This window comes from Myotis myotis, unplaced genomic scaffold (genome assembly GCF_014108235.1).
Source record: "Myotis myotis isolate mMyoMyo1 unplaced genomic scaffold, mMyoMyo1.p scaffold_m19_p_9, whole genome shotgun sequence".
Taxonomy (NCBI): domain Eukaryota; kingdom Metazoa; phylum Chordata; class Mammalia; order Chiroptera; family Vespertilionidae; genus Myotis; species Myotis myotis.
In genome coordinates this window covers 43451539-43458431 of record NW_023416401.1, presented here as the reverse complement: position 1 = coordinate 43458431, position 6893 = coordinate 43451539, and the positions used below count along the sequence as shown (strand labels likewise).

The following is a 6893-nucleotide window of genomic DNA, read 5'->3' as shown; positions in this document are numbered from 1 at the left end:
GAATCAATAGTTTAGCTTCAGCAGAACAATCTATACTAGGCATCCTGTCAACCCAACTCTGCCTAATCCTGTCACCGGTTACTCGCCTATCTCCGTGTCCACTGACACACACAAGACCCGAGGCCCACAGCCACCAAGAGTCTGCCTCCTTGAGAGCCTACAGCCTTACTCCAACTAGGTGAGGGTCTGCTTATTTTACCCACATCTATAATTGCAATTACACTATTTTATTAAGTATGACACAACTTGAAAAAAATGTTTGTGCAAAAGGAGAGATGTTCCTATTACGGACTGCAAAGGCTAAGTTGAATGCTCGTGAAAGCTCTGCTAAAGGGGCTGTTAGGTGGGTGTGAACAGACCAGGTAGAAAATGCTGAAACTCTAGGGATGCCAGAAGCCTCTCTCGGTTCTCATTCTACTTTGAAGTAAAGGAAATTTAAAATGGTGCCTTAGTGATGCAATCAGTGGCCCACACTCAGAGAAAAGCTCTTGACGAATGAATGAATACTTGAATGACTTTAAATAAGTGAAAATAAAATGATGACATTTCACTTTCCTGGACTTTTGAGTCATCCATCAGTCATCCAAACATCTGAAATAGAGAGAGGAGACAGCTGCCTGAAATCATAAAGGAAAGGGGGGAAGTTCTGTGAGCATTTGGAATGAGCTTTCATAAAGAGGTCACGCATCACACCTGCCATCTTCCGCCTGAGCGACTCAGCAGGGCACGCTGGTACAGAAGGACTCCTGTGTGGTCCGGAAGGAGAGCCCTGTAAACCGAGGCTGCACAGGTGAAGAGACACATGATTAGAATTTACCTCCTGGAGGAGACCTTCACAGGGAGAGAAACAAAAGAGTTTTGGGATCCAGATAAACTTGAAAAATACTGGGAGCCAGCCAAGAAAGGGCATACGGCTCCATGGCAATGATTGTGCAGAAATAAATCTGCTCCATGATTACCCTACAAGCATTGCTTTCTGTAACATGGAAACTTCAACCAGAAACATTGAGTTGCTCTAAATCGTATCTTCTGGAAATTCTGCACATTCCTCAGTGCCCAGGGGTAAATCAGTGACCAAGCTCACACTGAGAGAGACACTGTCTCTAGTGATTGCTAGGCCTCTGTAGCGAGTCTGGAATGCTGAAATAAACACTATTTTCCCAGGAGGAACGTGTCACTTGGAGCCCCCCAAATCAACAGGTTTTAGTTAAAAAGAAGGCTTTTAGGTACTGGGCTTACTGCCATGTAAACTAAGCAGGTTGTTAGAATCTACAGACTCAGGTCGGAGGCATGTTTGCTGAAGTCACAAGATACTGCGGCTTGGCAGAGATAGAGAGTAATTTAGCAGAAATTAATCAAACTCACAGAACTTCCCTGACCTTTGGGCACGAAGCTTGCCCTGCCCTCCATCTGTTTGCTACTGATAACCCTGTGCCCTTCCTGGCCCTCGCTCTTCTGGACGGGCTCCCAGTTAGAAGCACTCACAGAGCCTTCACAGGGCTTCACCAGCCGACAGCATCTGCCACACAGAGAATATCAGAGCTCTGTCAGATAACATCTTTGTCGGCCTCCCGCCAGGCTGAGAAAGCACTGGAGTCTAAAGACACGTGGGCTCCAATGTAAGGAAGTCAGAGTCAGCCTCCTGCCTGCAGCTGTTCAAACCCACTGTCCTTAAAGGCTGAGCAGCAGTTTGCTGAGCGCCTGGGGCACTGCCATGGACTTGGTGGCAAGAGTGATGTCGAAGTGGTGTTTTAGTAAAAATAACCTGATGATGATGGGAGTAAGACATAGAGATGAGAGGTGGGAAAGCAGCTAAGGGACTTTGGTCATTGGTTCGTTTATTCAGTTATTCAGCCAACCAACATCTGCTATGTCCCAGGAATTGGACAAGGCTTAAGCAATGTTATTTCCAGTGTTCCCTCATGGCTCCAAGAATATTAAAACATACCAGCAAACTTTATTACCTAAAAATGACTTGGACTGGAGGTGAAATGTCTGCCTTTGCACGTCCTGCCTCGGTTTTCTGGGGCACCTAAGGGATAGACACAGCAAATTGGTTTCAGATGCTTCTTTAAAGGGAACAGGGATACCAGAGAACCCCACCCTGAATGTATAATTGTTTCTAGGCCAACCCCTGAGACAGCTTCAGCCTGGTTCTCTGGATACCAAATACCAGCAGCTGCCAGGGACCACCTGGCATCAGGAAGATCTGCCCTCACCCACCCTCCTTAACATAACTGCCTTTTGTCTCAGAAGTTCTTTGGTTCAACTGACTTTCCTGGCTCAGGGGGTCTTTGTCATCAGCCTCAGTAAGAAGAGGTCACCAGGAAGACACCCAGGCCTGAGACAAGAGCAGAGAGCAGCAGCATGCATTTCTCCATTTTCTAGACACTTCCCCTGAGAGAGTTTCCCGCCCATGACTTGGGACTTGCTTTCCCTCTTGACGATAATTTTCACATTGGACAACCCAAAACAAATAAAACTGTGATTTATATTTCAGGAGTGACATCAGGATTTCGTGATCTCTCTCAGATGCTCAAAATATTTATTGGTTGACCACCAAGTATGTGTCCTGATAGCACCCTCTCACCACTGCCCCCATCACCATGGGAACACCTGTGCCCTTTTCTATAGTTTCTGAGATTGACATAAAACATCCTCCTGCCCTGCTGCTCCTCCCACAGTCTGCCCCTGCCTCTGAGCAGCTGACTGGGCAGATACAGAAGTCCAGCCCTGTGGATGCCATTTGTCTTCACTCACATAGCCCCCCTCCCAGGGACACAGACGGCAGAGATCATGCCAAGGGCAGGGACCATACATCCCTCATCACCCACAGGAAAGCTGATGCTGACAGCAGGAGTTGGCCTCATTTCTCAAGGGCGACTCTACTATCCCAAGGACCAGAGCTCCCCACCCTGATAGGGAGCCAAACCCAGTGGCGCCTCCAGATAAGGTGACTGAGAGAAGACAGACGTAGTCAGAGAAGAGCAGACATGGGAGTTTGAAAACTGGGTGGCCCAGCCTCAGATTCCTATACCCGGACATGACATGGCTATAAATTGTAAATATCACAATTACAATTCATTTTGTTCAAATATGAGACACCACAGACCTCGTCCCGCTTTAGAGCAGCCTCTTGTCTAAGAAACCCAGCTGGGAGAGTGCAAATATTCATGCATGTGGCTAGGCAGAGGGGGCAGTCACTTTGGTCCCTGCCAGCCACTTTGGTCCCCACGGTAACTCTGAGAGCCTCTGGCCCCTCACATCTGCGGGGCAGGGACGGATGGAACAGCGCACACAGCAGGTCTGAGTATTTAATGCAATAAATCTGTAACAAGTCTTCCCAGGAAAATGTGTCTCCTCCTATCTTGACAAATGCCTTAAAGGCTGGGCTTGAATTTAGTATTTTCAGATTCCTCTCAGTTCTGTGGTGAAGTGGTGCCTGGAGAACCAGCTCATGCAGCCTTCCCTTTGGATGCCAGGTACACCCCATATTGCAAAGGAGCCCCAGCGCATGCAGGACACCATCACCTGAGGGCTCCCAAACTATTCACCTAAGTTGTCCAAGCTCCCTGGAAACCATAACCCCTTGCCCACCCTTCAGGCCAAGATGTGGGCATACCTGGTCTGTCCTTGGGAGGATGGACTCGGAGAAGAGACCCACACAGGCCCAAGGGCAGGCTGGGTCCATGGTGCAGGTGCCCTGGGGTCAGGGCAACAAGTGTAGCTTGGAAGGTGCAGCACGGGCCCCAGACCCCTGGCCACAGGGAGGGGCACAGCCAGGGGCCAGAGTGGGACCCTCTGACATGGTTGAGGCCCCTCCTATTGAGGGCAAGAGCAGCACTGCTCACAAATGATGAACTTGGAAAGTAAGATTCGGCGGGGATAAGGAACATACTCCAAGTCAGGCAACTGGTTTCCACCCGAGGTCTTGGGTCAAGCCTTCCTCTCTCCTGGATCCTGACCTGGATTTAGTAGGGCAGATGCCTTCCTGAAAGAGTGTGTGGTTTCCACTATAGCATCCTCAGAGATGCCCGCCTTACCTTCACCTAAAAATAATATTGTTAGATGTAGTGTTTCCAATGAAACAGTCCCCAGTTCAGGGACAGGAAGGGTTTTAAAAACCAACCAAAGACTTGTAAGCCATGGGAAATTCAATACAACTCACAATATAGGTTCAACTCAAATCCTCGAATGCTTCCTATGAGCCAGGCTGTGCTGACACCTGTTACTGACACAATCCAATATTGAGGAGTTTGAAAGAAATAAGAAAAATCGGGCAGCCTGATGTTAAAATTAAGCAAGCAGTCCTGGCCAGTGTGCTCAGTTGTTAGGGCATCAGCACTAGCAACAAAGAGTTGAGGGTTCGATTCCCGGTCAAGGGCACGTACCTGGGTTGCAGGTTCGATCCCCAGCCCTGGTTGGGGTACAAGCGGGAGGCAGCCAATCGATATATCTCTCTCACATAGATATTTTTTTCTCTCTCTCCCTCCCCCCTCCCTCTCTCTAAAAATCAATGGAAAAAATATCCTCAGGTGAGAATAAATAAGTAATTAAATAAAATTAAGCATGCAGCATGCACATCGCTCAACATATACCATCCCTATTTTAAAATCATGTTTTGAGTTCCTATTGTGGCCGAACAGTGGACAAGCACATAGCAGACCACAGTCTTCACACACTTGCGTAGATCACACCGTAAGACCGTAAGAGAATTAAAACAAAATGTTCACTTGTCCTTTATAATTCTTCATCATGAATTTAAGTATCTGCAAAGGCATAACGTTGGTATATCTTAAATACTGCCATTTTAAAAGAAAGCTGAAACATCCCTTAAATGTGCTCAGTACAATTTAAATCTCAGAGCAATTTGCCATCATTATTCCCCTTCTGTAAGATAGGCTTTGCCACTCGTCCTTCACCGACAGAAATTTCACAAAGTCCCTCTTTCTCCTTGACCTCATGTTTCCACTTCTTTTCCCCAGAATGTTATCCGAAGAAAAGATACCGCTATGGCTGAAAGTCTTTGTCTCCCTATCATACTTCTCTATAACAGAAATATATACATACCAGTAAGATTAAAATCTTTTATTTGGATTTCATGTGGACCCATATTATACACACTCAAAGAGAAAGAAATTCATACTATGACCTGTCTGAAGGTAGTCTTCCTAGACCATTTCTCTGAAGGGAGGCATTTTTCTAGATAGTGAAGGTAGAGAAGAGATAACATTAAATTTAATTTATTACCTATACTACCGATTACATGTTATACCTGAACTCACAACAGGCCCAATTGCCCTCACCAGAGATACACATCAGAAGAGGCAAGCATAGAGCCCTACCTGAATTTATAGCATCTTGATTAGACAAGTGTCTCAATGAAAGGCTTCATAGACCCAATATTTCCAACCAAACTCTGCTTGATATTAATCATCAGAGATGCAAATTAAAACCACGATGAGGTATCACCTCACACCTGTCAGAATGGCTATCATCAATAAGTTAGCAAATAGCAGGTGCTGGTGAGGGTGTGGAGAAAAGGGAACTCTTGTGCACTGTTGGTGGGAATGCAGAATGCAGCCACTGTGGAAAGCAGTATGCAGTTTAATCCTCAAAAAATTAAAAATGGAACTGCCTTATGACCCAGCGATTCCACTTCTATATTCTAAGAAACCCGAAACACTAATTCGAAATAATATGTACACCCCTATGTTCATTGCAGCATTAGTTACAGTAGCCAAGATCTGGAAACAGCTCAAGGGCCCATCAGTATGAGTAGATAAAAAAGCTATGATACATTTACACAATGGAATACCTCTGGGATTGCAGCATCCTAGGACTTGCTCTATAGTCTCCTGGTACACCTCCTCTCACAGTGGTTTGTGCAGGTGTTTACCTCCGTGATGAGATAGAAGCTCCCAGCATCCATTCCCGTGCATCCTTCGGAGCGCATAGCATGGAGCCCCCCTGGTAGAAGTCTTTCAATATGCATGTAAACATGCAGTGAATCTTGTAGTCAGAGGAAATGTATTTGGAGCCACACAGACTTAGGTTGCTATCCTAGCTGTGCTATTGCAAAACAAGACTTGGCAGTAATTACAAAGACAGAAGGATGTGATTCATGTCAATTACTCAGGGCAGTGTCTGGCATCCAAGAAGTGCTCAAAAGTGTCAGTTAAGAAAAACGACAGTGATATTACATATAAACACATAACCTTATAAATTGTAATTACAGTACATAAAATTGTATTCATCTAAATTTTCATTAACGCAGTAATAATACAAGATGAATAATAAAATTACCATTATGACCTCTAGTATTAATGAAGTTCTTGAGTGTATCCTTTTGAGAACTAAAGCAAAGAAATAACTAAACTTTTCTTAGATATATATAAATGAAAGAAGAAATGCCTCACCTGGCATAACTTTAAAACTTGAATATACTCAAGAAAAGGTTTTTAAGCCTCCCACCAGCTTTCCTCTCCCCAATGGCGATGCTGTGTGGTCTCCGTTAGCAACAGTTCCTAGGAGTGTGTTCTGAGATTACAGAGAGCCCTGGTGGCGAGCACTCATTTCTTGTTTTAATCCCTTTGGTCTTACTGCTCCTTTTGCAGACACACCCACAATAATGATGCTGAAAAACACATGTTGAGCAGTTAACCAACCTCTCTCCATTCCTAGAGGAAAAACTGAGAAACTGGACATGGGAATCCTTGCTATGTGTCAAAAAGCAGAATGCAGGTCCTAACAGTCATTCTAGTTTGCTCCTTAGCTACCCATGATTAAGCCAAGGCAGCACATGTGGACCAGAGCTCCCGGACTCTGATGTCGGTGATGTCCCGGAACTCAGAGGAAATGTCAGCACCACAAGGAGATCACAGGAGGCGTGA

At 45.5% G+C, this 6893-nt stretch overlaps 1 long non-coding RNA gene across 3 annotated transcripts; it reads right to left on the bottom strand.

Moving 5' to 3' along the window:
* Positions 1-602: 602 nt before the first annotated feature.
* On the bottom strand, positions 603-5545 carry LOC118662820. 3 transcript variants are annotated; one of them, XR_004969897.1, is made up of 3 exons: positions 5153-5545; positions 1965-2032; positions 603-782 (listed from the first exon to the last, which is right to left on the bottom strand). It is a non-coding gene; the product is annotated as an uncharacterized LOC118662820 (long non-coding RNA). The 3 variants fall into 3 exon arrangements; XR_004969898.1 differs by lacking the exon at positions 5153-5545 and adding an exon at positions 3623-3890; XR_004969896.1 differs by lacking the exon at positions 5153-5545 and adding an exon at positions 2761-3593.
* Between the last annotated feature and the right edge of the window lie 1348 nt (positions 5546-6893).